The sequence below is a fragment of the Trichomycterus rosablanca genome, chromosome 1, assembly GCF_030014385.1.
Source record: "Trichomycterus rosablanca isolate fTriRos1 chromosome 1, fTriRos1.hap1, whole genome shotgun sequence".
Taxonomy (NCBI): domain Eukaryota; kingdom Metazoa; phylum Chordata; class Actinopteri; order Siluriformes; family Trichomycteridae; genus Trichomycterus; species Trichomycterus rosablanca.
In genome coordinates, this window is record NC_085988.1 from 85,105,381 (window position 1) to 85,126,513 (window position 21,133).

The following is a 21,133-nucleotide window of genomic DNA, read 5'->3' on the forward strand; positions in this document are numbered from 1 at the left end:
TCGACGTTTGGAGAAGGTGTGTGGAATACAGTGATACCGGGACTGCAGCATTGCTGACTTAGCAGCCACTGTATGGATTACTGTTACCAAGGTAAGCGTTCCATTCAGGTCCTCAAATTGTAGATTTTTGCAATTTATGTTTAACCTAATGTCAAAGAAACTAAGAAAACATCTATTACTATAAAAAACCAACAATAATTTATAGAATTTAACACGATTTGTGATGCTTTGTCGACGTTTGGAGAAAGTGTGCGGAACACCGTGATACCACTGTATGGATTACTGTTACCAAGGTAAGCGTTCCATTCAGGTCCTCAAATTGTAGATTTTTGCAATTTATGTTTAACCTAATGTCAAAGAAACTAAGAAAACATCTATTACTATAACAAACCAACAATAAAGTGTCGAATTGAACACGATTTGTGATGCTTTGTCGACGTTTGGAGAAGGTGTGCGGAACACCGTGATACCGGGACTGCAGCACGAAGCTAATGGCGCTGGCCCGACGCCCCTGTGCTTTTGGGCGGGAAACCCGGTACGAGGCGAAGGCAGCGCACGTCATGACGGAGAAGGGCGTGCTTTAGCCTCGATGGGCGTGGCTAGTCCGAAGGGGGGCGGGGCTACAGCCGTTCTGCCAGGGCCGCCATTTTTCGCACTGGATAGAAGAGATCCGGAGGAAAAAAATATCAGCCTTAAAAGCGGATCTAAAAGCACATGAAGGCGCCGAAAAGCTCCAGGATTTAAACGTGTGAATAATAAGGCACCTAACACGGTGATTAGTGTCAGATTTGGTGCTTTCTGAGGCGTGTTTGTGGGGCACATCCGCAGTGGAGGGAGAGTATTGTTTTGGTCTGGGTCTCCATTCAGGGCTGGTACAGTGGGCATCAATAATACAGGTAGGTGGGAATATTGTTGCTTTGTTTTGATTACAAGATGCACCTGGTGTTGTGGGTCACACCAGAACTGTGGATTTGAACCTGCTGTTGTGTGTGTGTGTGCTTGGTTTACATGGGTTAACCCTGAAGTCTGGATGTGTGTGTGTGTGTTAGTGTGTGTGTTAGTGTGTGTGTGTGTGTGGGTGCAACTGGAGGTGCTTGCTGGAATAATCAGGATTGACTCTGATCTGTTTTTTTTTTACCCTGGTTTGAATAGTTGTGTGAACACTTTTACCATTTTGTGCTGGCACAAGAGCCTCATATGGTTGTATTTTGGCTGATGAGCCTGGCAGGCAGCCAGTGGTGTCAGAGCTAAGCTGGCTTCTCCTTCTGAGCTTCATAGAAATGCAATTCATTTACACCAGACCTGGTGCACACACGATATTCCGTTCTATCCGGTTCAATCTGTCTATGGATGTTCTTTCACATTTAAAAAGAGATAAACATAATCCACAGTTTCTAAACCCTTCCAGCCTTCCTGCTTCAAAGCTACAACATGGCTGGATTCCAAAGCCTGAGCTATATTACTATATTTACACCATTAAACCAGAGCATCAGCTTTAATCACTAAAAATACATCGAAATGAAGACTGGAATGGACTGAGCATGATCTGCAGATCTTCATCTGTGCTGCTCTAGCATGTTAGCATAGCATAGCATAGCACAGCACATCATAACAACCTTCACAATAGCCAACAAAGTGCTGGAGATCCACATCACACCTCCACCAATACTCGATACTCGACACACGTTTATGAATCCTCATCCATACAGTAAAGCGTTTAGATTGTTTAAATACGTGTTATTCATTCTGCAAAGCTTTTATTAGGGCAGTATTGATTACAGATACTGGAATGGAATGGAATGGGTGTGTGTGTGTGTGTGCACATGTGGAACCAACTACAGGAACCAAGCGGCACTCGAAATCTACAGATCATTTCCGAATAGTTCACGTTAAATGTGTCCCAGAGAGGCGAGGCGGTAACACACCGACGCGTTAACTTTGTAGGAATAGATATACATGGGCCGAAGGAGCACCAGGCTGTTTGTAAACACCGTAGATCCTACGTGTGGTTTCTAATTCGGTCTTTGGCGTCCACTCATCCGCTGATTGTTTTCATTCTCGTTTGATCAGTTGTCGAGATGATTAAACGATCGGGAGCTTTTCTATAAACGGGGATTTATCCGGAACGAAACCTTTAGTAGGACGAGAAATGCTCGGCACGTATGAACAAAAGGAACTGTGGTCTGTTTTTGTAGGTTTACTAACAAACACTTCGACTTAAAAATGATCAAACGATCTCATTAGGGCAGAAAATGTTCAGCGTTTTGACCAAAAGAGTTTCCAGAAAATATTGGCGCACACGGACCAAATAAATAGAGTTTGTTTATTTAAAAGCAGGTACCACGCTGAGATCTTCTCCACACAAGAACTAGTGAGCAAGACTGAATATGTCAGATCGAAGCAACGTCATTAAATATGTAGTATAAATGATCAGTTGAGGATCAATTGATTGGTTTATCTTAAGAGTTCAATGTTCCTACTCTTCCAATCAAACACTACTAAAGTTTTAAAGCTACAATCTGGTTAGATGCCGAGACGTGAGCTATGATAGTTTCATCTAGGATTCATCACATCTGATATTGTATTTATACCAATAACACCAAGATATTTATTATATATGGACCAAAAGAGCAGGAGGGATTTTATAACCTCTTAGACTTATAAACAATATGTACAGATAGATATATACACCGATCAGCCAGACCATGAAAACCACACACTAGTTCTACAATTACTGACTGTAGTCCATCTGTTTCTCTACATGCTTTGTTAGCTCCTTTCGAGCAGGTATTATTTAGGTGGTGGATGATTCTCAGCACTGCGGTGACACTGACATGGTGCTTTTGTGTTAGTGTGTGTTCTGCTGGTATGAGCTGATGGAGTTTTTAAACACCTCGCTGTCACTGCCGGACTGAGAATCGTCCACCGACCAGAAACATCCAGCCGACAGCGCCCCGTGACCGCTGATGAAGGTCTAGAAGATGAGCGACTCAAACAGCAGCAATAGATGAGCGATCGTCTCTGACTTTACATCTACAAGGTGGACCGGCTAGGTAGGAGTGTCTAATAGGTGAGTGGACACGGTGTTTAAAACTCCACTCATACCAGCACAACACACACTAACACACCAGCACCATGTCAGTGTCACTGCAGTGCTGAGAATCATCCACCACCTAAATAATACCTGCTCTGTGGTGGTCCTGTGGGGGTCCTGACCATTGAAGAACAGCATGAAAGGGGGGTAACAAAGCATGTAGAGAAACAGATGGACTACAGTCAGTAATTGTAGAACTACAAAGTGCTTCTATATGGTAAGTGGAGCTGATAACATGGACAGTGAGTGTAGAAAGGAGTCTGTGGTAAAGCTACATTTACAGCCTATTAAAGCTTCCGTTGAAGTCAGTACGTACAGGACGGGATTAAAAACATCCGATCTGTTGGGAGAATTGTTGAAGGTTCCATCGAACAGAAAAGAAACCCACCAACATTTCCTAACATTTTTGATCCATATAGTTATTGTGGAGGATTTGGGCTGATTTATTTATTCACATTTAAAGCCGGAACAAACAGAAGTCATTTCATGACGGTATCAGGTCTTGGCATTATAAATAAGGTGGAAATATTATTGGTAAAGCAAGAGTATCGTAAGAAAAGCAAACAGGCTGGCTTGTTCACGTTCCTCCTGCTAATCATACTACATATAAACACACATACACGCGTCCTTTCACCTCAACGTGAGCTTTACTGCTCACGAATAAAAACATGTCAGACTCCTCTGCTGCTGCTGTTCAGCTTTCAAGTTTCACATTCTGCCCCGTCACCCTTTACTGAAGACCAGGACTATGGACTGTGTTCGCACAGGACCGTGTGGATTGTGAGGGCTGCTCCAGTGTTGTGCCTAAAAATTTACAGTTTTCTTATAATATCCTGATTAAAATGTAATTATAATTATATTCATTATATTCAGACTTTTTATATTTTGACATTATCAGATTATTTAGACCTGATGACTGATTAACCAGGATAGTTTCTGTGTTGGGCTGCGGTAGCTTAGCAGCTTAGTTACTGTAGTAGTGATTGGGAGGTTGGGCTAAATATGGACCCCTGAGCAAGGCCCTTAACCCTTGGCTGCTTGGATTGTGTTCGGTCACAGTTTCAAGTGAGTTTAGATAATGAACACTGGGAAGATTTTGCATACTGGGAAAATTCAGAATACTGGGAACATTTGGAATAGTGGGAACTAAAATTTAATTCAGTGGGAACATTCGGAACATTGAGAACATTTGGAATAGGGGAACACTGGGAACATTTCAATTAGTGGGAACACTGGGAACATTTGTAATGGGGGAACACTGGGAACATTGGGAACATTTGGAACAGAGGGAACACTGGGAACATTTGAAATAGTGGGAACATTTGGAACAGAGGGAACACTGGGAACATTTGAAATAGTGGGAACATTTGGAACAGAGGGAACACTGGGAACATTTGAAAAGTGGGAACACTGGGAACATTCTGAACATTAGGGGGAACACTGGGAACATTTGAATTAGTGGGAACACTGGGAACATTCTGAACATTAGGGGGAACACTGGGAACATTTGAAAAGTGGGAACACTGGGAACATTCTGAACATTAGGGGGAACACTGGGAACATTTGAATTAGTGGGAACACTGGGAACATTCTGAACATTAGGGGGAACACTGGGAACATTTGAATTAGTGGGAACACTGGGAACATTTGAAAAGTGGGAACACTGGGAACATTCGGAACATTAGGGGGAACACTGGGAACATTCGGAGGAACACTGGGAACATTTGAATTAGTGGGAACACTGGGAACATTTGGAATACTGGGAACATTCTGAACATGGAACATTTGGAATACTGGGAACATTTGGAATAATGGGAACATTCTGAACATGGAACATTTGGAATACTGGGAACATTTGGAATACTGGGAACATTCTGAACATGGAACATTTGGAATACTGGGAACATTTGGAATACTGGGAACATTCTGAACATGGAACATTTGTAATACTGGGAACATTTGGAATACTGGGAACATTCTGAACATGGAACATTTGTAATACTGGGAACACTGGGAACACTTGTAACACAATGTGAAATCTATATTGTTTTTTATATACTGGTAAGCAGCTTATACTTCTTACTAAATCTTTAGTGTGTCTGGACCCAGTGAGCAGAACTGATGATCATTTCATCCTCACATCATAAATAACACAATTAAAAACTATAAACCAAACGTATTCGATCTGGTAAATAATATATTAATATTATTCATAATATAAATAATAAAGATAAATGAATATGATGAAAAGCAGGACACGGACTGAAGAAGCCAGACCAGCAAATAATGAGCTGGTTATGAAACGTAAAACCCTTTTATTAGTAAAAAACCTTTTATATTTATTTACATAAATTCAACTTAATATACGGCAGCACAGAACACATTCAGATCCTGTAATCCTTCAGAATTGGTCTGTGAGAAGAACCAGTTCGCCCGAGAAGACAGTTAAGATAAAAAGAGGAAAAGGACGGGCAGCAACAAGCTAATTGGATACAATTAGAAGAGTAATGAATGAGCCATTAAGACAGTGGACAGGATTCTCTGGGGAAACGTCGTTCACATGGTCGCTCACAGCACTTAATAATAATAAGTGAAATGTACCAAACTCCTGAGTGTGTGAGTGTGTGAGCCGGACTCGAGTCCTTTATCTGTGTAAATAGAACATAAATAATAATCATGATAAATGTGTACGTTAATGTGCAGCACGTGGACTAAAGGTGTTTAATAGAACCGAGAAGCTTCTCCAGTGTTGAACAGCTGAGAGCAGTGAAGTGTTCAGTACGTTAGAGTAGAACAACACGGACATGTGCAGCACATGTGAGGAACACTGGATCCATCAGGCTTCACTAAACATCAGGTTCATCCTGTACCTGGGCTAAAATGATCAGGTAAAACACCAGCATGTTTAGGACACCAGGATTAAAGGACAGGGTCTAGGACACTACATTTACATTTGCGGCATTTAGCGGACGCTTTTATCCAAAGTGACTTACAGCACAGTGACGGTATACAATCTAAGCAATTGAGGGTTAAGGGCCTTGCTTAAGGGCCCAACAGTGTCAACCCACAGTGGTGGGGCTTGAACCAGCAACCTTGTGATTACTGGACCAGTACCTTATCCACAGGACTAAGAACCAGGCTTGGGACACTAGGACTAAAGGACCATGTTTGGGACACTAGGAAAAAAGGACCAGGTTTAGGACACTAGGACTGAATGTCCAGGTTTGGGACACTAGGAATAAAGGACCAGGTTTAGGACACTAGGACTGAATGTCCAGGTTTGGGACACTAGGAATAAAGGACCATGTTTTGGACACTAGGACTGAATGTCCAGGTTTGGGACACTAGGAATAAAGGACCAGGTTTAGGACACTAGGACTGAATGTCCAGGTTTGGGACACTAGGAATAAAGGACCAGGTTTAGGACACTAGGACTGAATGTCCAGGTTTGGGACACTAGGAATAAAGGACCAGGTTTAGGACACTATAACTGAAGGACCAGATTTGGGACACTAGGACTAAGAACCAGGCTTGGGACACTAGGACTGAATGACCATGTTTGTGACACTTGGAGTAAATGACCAGGTTTAGGACACTATGGCTAAAGAACCAGGTTTAGGAAATTAGGACTGAACGACCATGTTTGGGACACTAGGATTAAGGGATCATGTTTAGGACACTAGGATTAAAGGACCATGTTTGGGACACTATAATTAAAGGACCATGTTTGGGACACTATAATTAAAGGACCAGGTTTGGGACACTAAGACTAAAGGACCAGGTTTGGGACACTAGGACTAAAGGACCAGGTTTGGGACACTAGGACTAAAGGACCAGGTTTGGGACACTAGGACTAAAGGACCAGGTTTGGGACACTATAATTAAAGAACCATGTTTGGGACACTAGGGCTGAATGACCATGTTTGGGACACTAAGACTAAAGAACCAGGTTTAGGACACTAGGAATAAAGGACCATGTTTGGGACACTAAGACTAAAGAACCAGGTTTAGGACACTAGGAATAAAGGACCATGTTTAGGACACTAGGACTGAATGTCCAGGTTTGGGACACTGACTGAAGGACCAGATTTGGGACACTAGGATTAAAGGACCATGTTTGGGACACTAGGACTAAGAACCAGGTTTGGGACACTAAGACTAAAGAACCAGGTTTGGGACACTAAGACTAAAGAACCAGGTTTGGGACACTAGGAATAAAGAACCAGGTTTGGGACACTAAGACTAAATAACCAGGTTTGGGACACTAGGAATAAAGGACCATGTTTGGGACACTAAGACTAAAGAACCAGGTTTGGGACACTAGGAATAAAAGACCATGTTTGGGACACTAAGACTAAAGAACCAGGTTTAGGACACTAGGAATAAAGGACCATGTTTGGGACACTAAGACTAAAGAACCATGTTTGGGACACTAGGAATAAAGGACCATGTTTGGGACACTATAATTAAAGGACCAGGTTTGGAACACTAAGACTAAAGAACCAGGTTTAGGACACTAGGAATAAAGGACCATGTTTGGGACACTAAGACTAAAGAACCAGGTTTGGAACACTAAGACTAAAGAACCAGGTTTAGGACACTAGGAATAAAAGACCATGTTTGGGACACTAAGACTAAAGAACCAGGTTTGGAACACTAAGACTAAAGAACCGGGTTTAGGACACTAGGAATAAAGGACCATGTTTGGGACACTAAGACTAAAGAACCATGTTTGGGACACTAGGAATAAAGGACCATGTTTGGGACACTATAATTAAAGGACCAGGTTTGGAACACTAAGACTAAAGAACCAGGTTTAGGACACTAGGAATAAAGGACCATGTTTGGGACACTAAGACTAAAGAACCAGGTTTGGAACACTAAGACTAAAGAACCAGGTTTAGGACACTAGGAATAAAAGACCATGTTTGGGACACTAAGACTAAAGAACCAGGTTTGGAACACTAAGACTAAAGAACCGGGTTTAGGACACTAGGAATAAAGGACCATGTTTGGGACACTAAGACTAAAGAACCAGGTTTGGGACACTAGGAATAAAGGACCATGTTTGGGACACTATAATTAAAGGACCAGGTTTGGAACACTAAGACTAAAGAACCAGGTTTAGGACACTAGGAATAAAGGACCATGTTTGGGACACTAAGACTAAAGAACCATGTTTGGGACACTAAGACTAAAGAACCAGGTTTGGGACACTAGGAATAAAGGACCATGTTTGGGACACGTAGCATTTTCACTCTATTAGAAGCCATATGAGGGTCATTGTGTTTCTATTTTTTGGATATTTTAGCTGATCATATCGTTATACTGTCTCTAAACTAATTATTACCATGCTGGAAGGACGTGAGCACATTGTTTAACCACGTAAACGCTGTGGGTGTTTTGAAACAGCCAGCGTTTAGGTTAGCGTAGCATGTGTTGAAATATTATTTATGTTTTCTATCTTTAATGATGTAATCGTGGCTCTGAATCCGATTGCTGCATTGATGTAGTAACAGTCCAGTTTATCTTATTCAACACCACAGGAACCACGTGCCGGTGCGTGGGGTTACGTTTTAACTCTGATGGTTATAAGGCAGCAGATCCTGTTTTTCCCAGTGAGAGTGGTATCATAAGATGCTAGAAATTTAGCAGGAGTAAAGAGCATCTTGGGTTTTTTATTTCTATCTTTTTTATTTCTATCCCTAGTGTCCTAAACATGGTCCTTTAGCCCTAGTGTCCCAAACATGGTCCTTTAGTCCTAGTGTCCCAAACATGGTCCTTTAGTCCTAGTGTCCTAAACATGGTCCTTTAGTCCTAGTGTCCCAAACATGGTTCTTTAGCCCTAGTGTCCCAAACATGGTCCTTTAGCCCTAGTGTCCCAAACATGGTCATTTAGACCTAGTGTCCCAAACATGGTCATTTAGACCTAGTGTCCCAAACATGGTCCTTTAGTCCTAGTGTCCTAAACATGGTTCTTTAGACCTAGTGTCCCAAACATGGTTCTTTAGCCATAGTGTCCCAAACATGGTCATTTAGACCTAGTGTCCTAAACATGGTCCTTTAGCCCTAGTGTCCCAAACATGGTCCTTTAGTCCTAGTGTCCCAAACATGGTCCTTTAGTCCTAGTGTCCTAAACATGGTCCTTTAGTCCTAGTGTCCCAAACATGGTTCTTTAGCCCTAGTGTCCCAAACATGGTCCTTTAGCCCTAGTGTCCCAAACATGGTCATTTAGACCTAGTGTCCCAAACATGGTCATTTAGACCTAGTGTCCCAAACATGGTCCTTTAGTCCTAGTGTCCTAAACATGGTTCTTTAGACCTAGTGTCCCAAACATGGTTCTTTAGCCATAGTGTCCCAAACATGGTCATTTAGACCTAGTGTCCTAAACATGGTCCTTTAGACCTAGTGTCCCAAACATGGTCCTTTAGCCCTAGTGTCCCAAACATGGTCCTTTAGCCCTAGTGTCCCAAACATGGTCCTTTAGCCCTAGTGTCCCAAACATGGTCATTTAGACCTAGTGTCCCAAACATGGTCATTTAGACCTGGTGTCCCAAACATGGTCATTGAGACCTAGTGTCCCAAACATGGTCATTGAGACCTAGTGTCCCAAACATGGTCATTGAGACCTAGTGTCCCAAACATGGTCATTGAGACCTAGTGTCCCAAACATGGTTCTTTAGCCATAGTGTCCTAAACATGGTCCTTTAGACCTAGTGTCCTAAACATGGTCCTTTAGACCTAGTGTCCTAAACATGGTCATTTAGACCTAGTGTCCCAAACATGGTCCTTTAGCCCTAGTGTCCCAAACATGGTCCTTTAGCCCTAGTGTCCCAAACATGGTCCTTTACTTCTAGTGTCTTAAAATGGTTCTTTAGCCCTAGTGTCCTTAACATGGTCCTTTAGTCCTAGTGTCTTAAAAATGGTCCTTTATTTCTAGTGTTCCAAACAAGTTCCTTTACTTCTAGTGTCCCAAATATGGTCCTTTAGTCCTAGTGTTCCAAACATATTCATTTAATCCCAGTGTTCCAATCATGGTCCTTTAGACCTAGTGTCCCAAACATGGTCATTTAATCACACTCCAGAACAGTGGGACATTTTCATCATTGGCAAATCTATGTTCGTGCCCCCCCAAACAAGCTGGACCCTGGACTCATTTGACCACAGCACACATTTTCATTGTCTTTCAGGTTGCATTTCTTAATGCAGTGGCGGACTGTGTCAAGTAACACCTGTTTTTCAAGTACCCCAGAAGAAATGTGGCCAAAAAAGGGTCAAAAGTCCCAACTTCTTTGAGTGTGTTACAGCACCAGAACCACCAACGCTACTAAGTCGGTCCCTTTGCAGCGCTCAGAATCATTTTAATGCTTTATCTTGGTCAGGGTTGCGGTGGGTCTGAATTGTCAGGAACCACTGGGCGCGATGCAGCAACACACCCCGTACGAGACTCCCCCGCCATCTGTATGTAGACGCCCGACCGTCCCCGTGGCAGCGGTCTAGCATAATTTACCGCCGCGCCACCTGAGCGCCATCGCTGACAATAATCTATCACCTAAATAAGACTTGCTCAGTGTGGGTCCTCTGGGGGCTCCTTTAATAGAAGGGGTAGAGAAGCTGAGTAATAATACCCAGCATCAAAGTGCATCTGTATCTAGGCGTAGCTCATAAAATGCACAATTAACGTGAGTTTCATGAAGCGTCCCACTATTTGCCGCAAATCTTCAATTTATCCTGTATGTATAGAAACAGAAATAGAAATCAGGTTATGCATGTTATACATATATAATAATGATGACATTTTATAGGAAAGACTTTTAAATCCTAAATAAGGTAGTTTAATGATACCGCAGTAGTGTGAATTATTTTAAATACGCTTTAAAAAAGACTTTTACACAGAAAGAACATATAAGTCATTAATATTTATTTATATATGCGTATTAATATTGACTCACTTCTGATCAGACTGTAATAAGTTTGCTGCCAAGACTCTAGTTATTAAAATATATTGAGAAATCCTCAATGCACGGTTAATAATTATAAAAAATAATTATAATAACAAAGGAAAATCTGAAGTAAACATAAATAATACTAATTTGTATTTGATTAAAGCACTTGATGTAGATATAACTGCGCAGTTTACTATTTAATTAACATTAGAGACAGGACAAAGAAAATACTACATAAATCAAACATTTTAAAAATTATTTACATACGTTAATTGAAATATTTTTAATTACGGGATTATTAAACGTTATGCAACGTCGGCGTAGTCTTCAGTTAGCTTTAGCTTAGCGTTCGCCCTCTCGCTTCGTCTCCGCTCTGTTTATTGAATTAAACTGTAAACCCTAAGTTTTTAGCAATTTATACATCTCATTCGATGAATATATCAAATACACATAAATGTGTTCGGGTGCTTATTGTGTTTAGATCGGATTTTAGGAATCTACATTCGCCTTCGAAAATAGCACGGAGGCTAACATGACAACAAAGCTCGGTTGTTAGCTTTAGCATTAGCATGTCCCCGACCGTCGACGTCTGAACGGCTTCGCCACGTCTGTGTTTTAACGGTTTTAACGAAAAACCCTGAATTATTTCGGAATACTTAAGGCTGTACGCACTAATACGACTTTATTATTGAGGAAAAATTAAGTTTAACCATCCAATTGTGTCTTTTGCTCGTAAATCCTATTTCTGAAAATGGCGGAGGCGCTTGAAAGACGTTAGTTCGGGTTAAGTCCCGAATCGAGAGCTTTGGAGTGCGTAGGGCGCTAGGTAGGCGCCAAGTGGTTTAACAATAAAGGCACGTGTAGTGCATAAGTCAAGGGAGTGTGGTGCTATTCGGGACAGAGCATACTAGCGTACTGCATAGTGTGCCAGGTTTGTACAGTATGGATGGCTGTACCGCTGTTAGTGCATACTGTGTAGTATGGTAGTATGCAGTATGGATAACCGCCAATGTAAATAATTTAGTATAAATAATAATGAAATGTGTGTTTTATCTTGTCGAATGACATATTTATTGAGTTGTGCGTTCATATAAATGTGTTAAAATGCTCTAATAGGACTAAAAGAGTGCAAATAAGGGTTACATTCATTGACACAACAAACACAAAGCTTTATAAAGATGTGAATGCTGAATTATGTGGACATCTGACCACGACCTTGTTGTAATCACATTTTAAAACCTAATAGGGCCGGCACGGTGGCTCCGTGGGTAGCACTGTCGCCTCACGGCAAGAAGGTCTTGGGTTCGATCCCCAGGTGGGGCGACCGGGTCCTCTCCGTGTGGGGTTTGCATGTTCTCCCCGAGTCTGTGTGGGTTTCCGAAGACAAGCAAGTGACGAGCACGTCTCCGACTGTGTCCGACTCTAAACTTGTGAACTGATGAATCTTGTGTAGCGACTACCTATCGTTTCTGTCATGAATGTAACCCAAGTGAGTAAAACATGACGTTAAAATCCTAATAAATAATAGATTAGATAGATAGATAGATAGATACTTTATTGATCCCAAAGGAAATTAAAGCCCCAGTAGCATAATACAACAAATAATTAACAGTACAAAACAAAACAAAAGCAAACAGAAAAACTAGAACTGAGTTTTTCTTGTAATTTACATAAAATGAATAACTGGTAACTGTTATGATGCATTAGGTATGGTTTCAGTGTAAAGATTGAATAGTAACGCGATAATAACGCATTAACGCGATCTCAAATTAACGTGATTAAAAAAAATAGTGCCGTTAACGCAAATTCTATACAGGAAAAATGTACCTATACAGGCAGCGAGTGCCATGTAGAATTACATCACGAAGACCCGCATTGTTATGTTTTGTACTTAACCACGAAATACGAATGACACTAGTTATGTGGAGAACGTGTTTGTCTTTATTGCTTAATCCACAACTTGGAGCATCACACTTAAACATAACACGCCGTTACCCGCTGGTCACCTGATACACATATCAGCTCAGTGACGTACAACACACAGTGGTAACGTGATACGCAGATCAAGTAAATGATATATATCACACGCATGATAATAATAAGCTTTTTTCTCTCTTCATTTTCCCTGACAAGTGAAAAACCAAAATATAGCAACCTTAACATTATGAGGAAGAATTTCAAAGATATTCCTTTGCAATACTTTATCATTTCAAGAATATGATACAGACTGACCAACACTATTAAGCCAAATCAGCATTGAAAATTGACTTTACTTTTAATAACCTTCTACAATGCTGGTGCTTCTTACAACTGAATATTTTCTTTTAAACAGAAGTGTTATTTAAATGCCATTAAATTGTTTTCCAACAAAATCCGCCCAATCTGGCAACACTGGAACGCGTTATTATTATTATCGCGTTAACTTCGACAGCCCTAATAAAAACGTATTCTGATATCCAGTTAGCAGCGTAGGGTTTATATAGCAGCAGGTAGAATAAGGTGAGAATAAGGTGCAAAAACAATCCAATATTGTGCAAAGATGCAGGTAATATAGTCACTGGTATGAGTTGTCAGAACCCAGGGAACAAGACTGTGTTGATTGTGAATGAGTTTTTGTGTATGTTAGTGTATGTACACCGATCAGCCATAACATTAAAACCACCTCCTTTAAAAAAAATTTGAGATTAATCGCGATTAAAATTTTTAATCGTTTGACAGCCCTATATATATACAGTATATATATATATACGTTTGCACAAGTACAAGTACGTACACACATGGCTACATCAGGACCCTCAGTCTTTATCTACAGCCAGTGGTGGAGTTGTAGAGCCTAATGGCTCTGGGTACGAATGGCTTTGCAGCGGGTGACTGACATTGTCCATGATAGAACAGAGTTTACACAGTGTCCTCCTTTCTGCCACTGTTCCCAGTGGTTCCAGTAATATACCTAATATACATCACAGTTTAAAACGTAGTGGCATTAATAAAAACAATTTATGCATGTTTATAAAATGTATACGTAATGTGTACATGATTGAAAAACTGAAATAGCAAAGTTCATTAGACAAATTGGACAAAGCAATATCTACATTGCATCTATCATGGTTGGTGTAGATAATTTAAACACTGGCGCCAATCGCGCACCCTTAAGATGACTATTTAGGTTGGTTGTTTTTTTGTATGTGAATGAAATACTGACATTGTGGAGTTAAACCCGGATGTGTTGCACAAAACCAGTAGTGACCGTAGCTCAGGAGGAGTAAATGTCACGCCTGACTGTATAGGGCGGCCGGTTTTACGGCGGTGTTAAAATCCTCGTCCTTTCACTGGCGGATTATTTTTACGGTGTAGTCACGTAGAGGCGTGAACACACAGATTTATTCGGGCCTCGTTTGCTTTGCCTTCCTTTCCGTCGCGCTGCGTCATCCAGTGCGGCTTCCGATAAAATCCTGTCCAGAATCCACGCCTTTTGTGTCCGTGGCTTGCGTTCAGGCGTTCAAAAGGTCTGCGCTGGAAGAGCGGCTGTACAGAAGCGGGCTTGTCTACGGCGTCCGGCTACAGTCGCAGTGTGTGTGTGTGTGTGTGTGTGTGTGTGTGTGTGTGTGTGTGTGTTCGAGTCACGTGAGAGTCATAAGGCCGACGGATGAATAAACAGGAAACGGAGCAGCTTTTCGACGCACACGATGGAGCAAACTCGTGTTCTCTCTCTCTCTCTCTCTCTCGCTGCACAAAATGAACTCACTCCGAAAGTATCTGGACGCCCGATCGAATTAAAGCGGAGTGACCTGTATGCGATCTATTCAGCTAGAACAGTTGGGGAATTTGTGCCTGATCGGCGTTTGTACGGCCGGGCGCTGATCGATCGGTTCATCCCAGAGCTGTGGAGTGGGGCTGAGGTCGGGGCTTCCCTAAACCGTTGCTGCAAAGTTGGAAGCGCATTATTTCCTTTAAATGATTGATTTATTACTGAGGCTTCAACCTTATGATTAATAGACAATAGATAACTGGTACTGATACACCTGTTAGCAACTGTCGTGGCTGAAACGCTTGAAACTCAATAAATGGAAGGGCCACCTTCTAATGTCTGACTTCCTATCAGGTGTATGAAATATACGATATGCCTTCGACTATGAGGCAGCAGTTTGGGGAAGGTCCACCGTGCACAGACTATCCAGAGCCCTGACCCTTAACCCTGCCGTAAAACACCGGGATAGTTTGGAACACGTCCGACCTCGCAAGCGCGACCTCTGTTGACTCGGTGGGCATAAATTCCCAAGGCACGCTCCGGAATCCTGAAGTCAAGCTCGTCGTTATCGTAAACGAGCTCGTCGTGAGGTGGTCGCGTCCTTCACCTCACTGCGTCTCCGGCGCGGTCCTTCGGTTCCTCGCGCGTCGTTTTCTGTCCTCCTGAAAGAATCATTGGCTGGCGCGATCCTGGTCCGTCTGTAGAAGAAGGTCTTTATTCGTCATGTGAAGATGTACACGACTACGAGGTTAAGGGCCTCGCTCAGGACTGGATTTGAACCGACAGTCTTCCGATTGATGGCCCAAAGCTCTACTCACTAGACTACGAGAACTTTGTGGAACGTCTGTAGATGGACCTGAGTAGTAACATATCAAAGAAGTCAAAGGGTAAACCACCTCCGTGTTTCTACACTCACTGTCCATTTTATCAGCTCCACTTACCATATAGAAGCACTTTGTAGTTCTACAATTACTGACTGTAGTCCATCTGCTTCATGCTGCTCTTCAATGGTCAGGACCCCCACAGGACCCCCACAGAGCAGGTATTATTTAGGTGGTGGATGATTCTCAGCACTGCAGTGACACTGACATGGTGGTGGTGTGTTAGTGTGTGTTGTGCTGGTATGAGCCGATGGAGTTTTTAAACACCTCGCTGTCACTGCTGGACTGAGAATCGTCCACCGACCAAAAACATCCAGCCGACAGCGCCCCGTGGGCGGCGTCATGTGTCCACCGATGAAGGTCTAGAAGATGAGCGACTCAAACAGCAGCAATAGATGAGCGATCGTCTCTGACTTTACATCTACAAGGTGGACCGACTAGGTAGGAGTGTCTAATAGAGTGGACGGTGAGTGGACACGGTGTTTAAAAACTCCAGCAGCGCTGCTGTGTCTGATCCACTCATACCAGCACAACACACACTAACACACCACCACCATGTCAGTGTCACTGCAGTGCTGAGGATGATCCACCACCTAAATAATACCTGCTCTGTGGTGGTCCTGTGGGGGTCCTGACCATTGAAGAACAGCGTGAAACAGATGGACTACAGTCAGTAATTGTAGAACTACAAAGTGCTTCTATATGGTAAGTGGAGCTGATAAAATGGACAGTGAGTGTAGAAACAAGGAGGTGGTTTTAATGTTATGGCTGATCGGTGTATATATGCTACCTGTGTGCACAGCAGGTGAGTTTACCTGTCTCAGGTGACACACCTCTGATCCTCACCACACACTCCGACATGACGACGAGATAAACACTCGTCACACACACACACACACACACACACACACACACACACACACACACACACACACACACACACACGGGCTCCCACGCGGTTCCTCTGTCCCCTCACTCCTGTTCCAAGAGCTCTGTGCTTTACTCGCAGTGAGCTCGGGTTCGAACCGCACCATGCACCCGATGCCGGGGGGGGTATTCCTGCATCGTCTGCATGGTTTCTGGATGGTCCTGGACCCACCGCGGTCCTGACCAGGTGAACATATTAAAACAATAAATTAGTCGGGCTCCTCTGGGTTCCTCGGTGCTCCTGGCTTGACCCGAGGGGGCCTCGGTCGTCCGGTTCCCTCTGGACTCGCCTGAATTGAGACGCAGCCGGGTCGGGTAACCTGCCCTTGTGTTGTGACTCTGTAACGGAGCCTGAACTCCACCTGCACGACAGGTGTCCTACAGTACACACCTGTGTGTGTGTGTGTGTGTGTGTGTGTGTGTGTGTGTGTGTGTGTGTGATGGAATGGTGTAAGCTGGGTATGAAATCGATCATGTAACTCTCGGGCCCCCTAGTATCTCGTCCCCCCCGTTTCGGGCCCCCTGGTCTTTGTTCCCCCAATCTCAGCCCCCCCGGTGTCTGCCCCCCCCAGTCTCGGGTTCCCTGGTCTCTGTCCCTCTCTGGTCTTAGGCCCTTGGTCTCTGTCCCATTTGATCTCGGGCCCCCCTACTCTTGGTCCCCCTGGTCTCTGTCCCTCCCTGGTAACGGTCCCTCTGGTCTCTGTTTCCCTCGGCCTCGGTCTCTCCCTGGTCTCTTGGACTTTATCCTCCCCTAACCCCCCCCCCCCCCCCCCCCCAGTCTCGGGCCCCCTGGTCTCTGTCCCCCCTGGTCTCTGTTCCCTCCTGGTCTTGGGGGCCCCCCAGTCTCAGGCCCACTGGTCTCTGTCCCCCCAGTTTTGGGTCCCCTGGTCTCTGTTACCCCCCAGTCTCTGGCGTCCTGGTCTTTGTGTCTTCGGTCTCTGTCTTTCCCTGGTCTCTGTTCCCCCAGTCTCGGGCCTCCTGGTGTCTGTCCCCCCTGGTCTCTGTCCCTCCCTGGTAACGTCCCCCTGGTCTCAGGCCCCCTCCCAGTCTTGGTCCCTTGGTCACTATCCGCCCCCCCCAATCTCAGGCCCACAGGTGTCTGTCCCCCCCTGGTCTCTGCCCCCCAGTTTTGGCCTGCCCCGAGTCTTTAGTGTGGGCTCCACGAGTCTCGGAGGAGATGCGTCCTGCTCCGCGGTCCTCCCTGACCAGCTCGGAAAGACGCAGCATAAGAAAAAAAGAAGTGCTTCTGTCTGTGCTTGAGAAAGGACGAGCGAGCGAGGGGAGACGTCCGGGGTTCCCTCCGCGGAGGAGCCGAGACGTGCCGAGAGAGGCGGTGAGAGAAAGGGACGACCGGCGGGTTTCCCTGCATAGAGAAATGAGGAGAGAGAGAGAGAGAGAGAGAGAGGAGGGGAGAGAGCCGGACCAGTTAGTGCTCTGCGTCACGCATGCTGGAAGGTGGATTGACCGTTTCCGTCGGCGTTATCTGTCCAGAACCCAGCGGACGCTCCTCTTCCTCTCGCCTCCTCGCGCCTCGTATCGAGGGGCGGGAGGGGTTATATGGCCGCCGTCTTCTCTCGGCTCGACGCCTGTCGCTACGCTTTCTCCGCTCCTCCCTTTCCTTTCTGTGTGTGTGTGTGTGTGTCTGTGTGTGTGTGTGTGTGTGTGTGTGTGTGTGTGTGTGTGTGTGTGTGTGTGTGTGTTAGTCTAGCGTGTGCTGTGTTTGTACGAGCTCGTACGCATGCGTGCATTCTTGAGCAGTGACGGCAGCTACCAGAGAAAAGGCCTCTGTGTGTGTGTGTGTGTGTGTGTGTGTGTGTGTGTGTGTGTGTGTGTGTGTGTGTGTGGAGCTGGAAAAACCAAGGACTCGTAAAACCACTCGCTTTTCTCGTCCTCCCTCATTCAGCTCAAAAGTATGTGGACGCCTGAGCGTAACTGTCTGACCCCCTGTTGAAGAGGCCTGACTCACAGTCGACGTCCCAATTCATCCCAATTCACACCTGTCAGTATTCGATGTGGCTGAGAATGGGGTGTCCACATACTTTTGGCCATGTAGAGTCCGTCGGCGTTTAGCGGGAGCTTTTATCCAAAAGCGACTTACAGTACTGTGACAGTATACAGTCTGAGCAATTGAGGGTTAAGGGCCTTGCTCAGGGGCCCAACCTGAAAGTGGTCGGGCTTGAACTAGCAACCTTCTGATTACTAGTCTAGTACCTTAACCACTAGGTGACAGTTTCCCCTTACAGTACAAAGTGACTTACAGTACTGTGGCAATTGAGGGTTAGGGGCCTTGCTCAGGGGCCCAACCTGAAAGTGGTGGGGCTTGAACCAGCAACCTTCTGATTACTAGTCTAGTACCTTAACCACTAGGCTTACAGTACAAAGCGACTTACAGTACTGTGACAGTATACGGTCTAAGCAATTGAGGGTTAGGGGCCTTGCTTAGGGGCCCAACCTGAAAGTGGTCGGGCTTGAACCAGCGACCTTCTGATTACTAGTCCAGTACCCTAACCACTAGGTGACAGTTTCCCCTTACAGTACAAAGCGACTTACAGTACTGTGGCAGTATACAGTCTAAGCAATTGAGGGTTGAGGGCCTCGCTCAAGGGCCCAACAGCAACAACCTGAAAGTGGTGGGGCTTGAACCAGCGACCTTTTGATTACTAGTCCAGTACCCTAACTACTAGGCTTACAGTACAAAGCGACTTACAGTACTGTGACAATTGAGGGTTGAGGGCCTCGCTCAAGGGCCCAACAGCAGCAACCTGAAAGTGGTGGGGCTTGAACCAGTGACCTTCTGATTACTAGTCCAGTACCCTAACTACTAGGCTTACAGTACAAAGCGACTTACAGTACTGTGGCAGTATACAGTCTAAGCAATTGAGGGTTAAGGGCCTCGCTCAGGGGCCCAAACTGAAAGTGGTGGGGCTTGAACCAGCGACCTTCTGATTACTAGTCCAGTACCCTAACCACTAGGCTCAAATAACCTCCTACTGCATCCTAAAAGAGACCTCTCCCATCAGGAAGGATCTGCTGTACGTTTATCAGCCCACGAAGCCTCTGATTGGTTAATAAGCTGCTCGATGGCTGTCCGTCAGCACGTCGATCCCGCCTCCTCTTCATCCGCAGAGCGTTTCCCCGCCCGGCGTCTGACACCGAGCTGCTCCTCGTTACTGACGAGCCCTGTTGTCCCTCCGTGTGTGTGTGTGTGTGTGTGTGTGTGTGTGTGTGATCGTTATCTTAAGAAAAAGTTTACACACCCCTGTTTGTGTGTGTATTTTTGGTCATTCGTTTTTCATTTCAAAAACCAAATTGGAAAACGAGCCGTTTTTCTTTTTAAGATCAAAAATCGAATAACGAACAAACAGAAATTGAAGAATCAGATTCGGGCTCACACACACACAGTACCTGTAAACGTTCGCATGTGCAATTGACGTTACATCTCTGTGCAATATAGAAAAGTATATGAATAGGAAATAAAAAGTGAGTGTAAAAGACCTAGTATATGCAATGTTGTGTGTCATTATATAAATTAAATAGGTAATTTCGCGAGGATGTGCAGTTGTGTGCCTGCAAAAGTGTTTACAATTGTTATTGAGCATAATAGAACATGGAAAAAACTTTTCGTATTTTATTTTGGTCATTCGTTATTCATTTAAAAAAAAAAACATAATTGAAAAACGGGCCTCTTTTTAATCTATTTTTGAAGACTAAAAATCAAATAAGGGCGCCCGGGTGGCGCAGCGCGATATTCCGCTAGCACACCAGCACCGAGATTCTGAACTCCTCGGTTCGAAACTCGGTGTTGCCACCGGTCGGCTGCGGGCATAATTGGTTGGCAGTGCCTGCAGCAGATACTAATTGGCCACCAATCTGCAAAATGAGTCACAAAATACGAGTCCGAGTCGAGTCAGGAGTCGATATAATCTACACAAAACATATATTATAAATGTAGCGCAGAAATAAAGGAATAATCTGTAAGTTCAGATAAAAACAACAACAGATTAGCGAGTGTATTTAGCCGTTTTACTTCGTGTCTTTACTTTCCTCCTCATTGTGTAAATGAATGTAATTTCTGTAACAAGAAGGTTCCAGTTAAAAGCTTCAACTGATACGTTTTGTTTTCATTACAGAACAAAAGCGCTCGATAAATCACGGCACAGCGGCCAAAATCCCAAACGCGGCAGAAACCATCATAACCGCTGCTTACCTGAGCTTCTGTTCTTCCAGATGCTATTACATTTATAAGCGTGCGTCCCATTAGGAACAGAATCCGTTATTTTGTAAATGTGCTTATAATTAAAAACCTCCAAACTTTTCCCGGTGGTGAAGTAAAACAGGAAGTGGTTAGAAAGCCGATCGAGCGTTTCATTACCACGTCATCTGTGTGACGCAAACCGAATAAATGCAGATAACAGCATTTCTTACTAACAATTACAATCAGAAGCTCTGATTGGTTCAGAAAGCGTCTTACGACCATCAGCACCGATTCTGTAGGAGCGTTCCATTCACCCCGGTCGTTCCTGTGAAGTGCACTACG

General features: G+C 44.1%; 1 protein-coding gene across 2 annotated transcripts in view; it reads left to right on the top strand.

The window, feature by feature from the left end:
* Positions 1–670: 670 nt before the first annotated feature.
* Positions 671–21,133, top strand: part of kmt2e (lysine (K)-specific methyltransferase 2E) — a 72,909-nt gene continuing 52,446 nt past the window's right edge. For both annotated transcript variants that reach the window (XM_062997014.1, XM_062997021.1), the window contains exon 1: positions 671–896. The gene's annotated coding sequence lies outside the window, so the exon portion shown is untranslated. The remainder of the gene's footprint in view (positions 897–21,133) is intronic.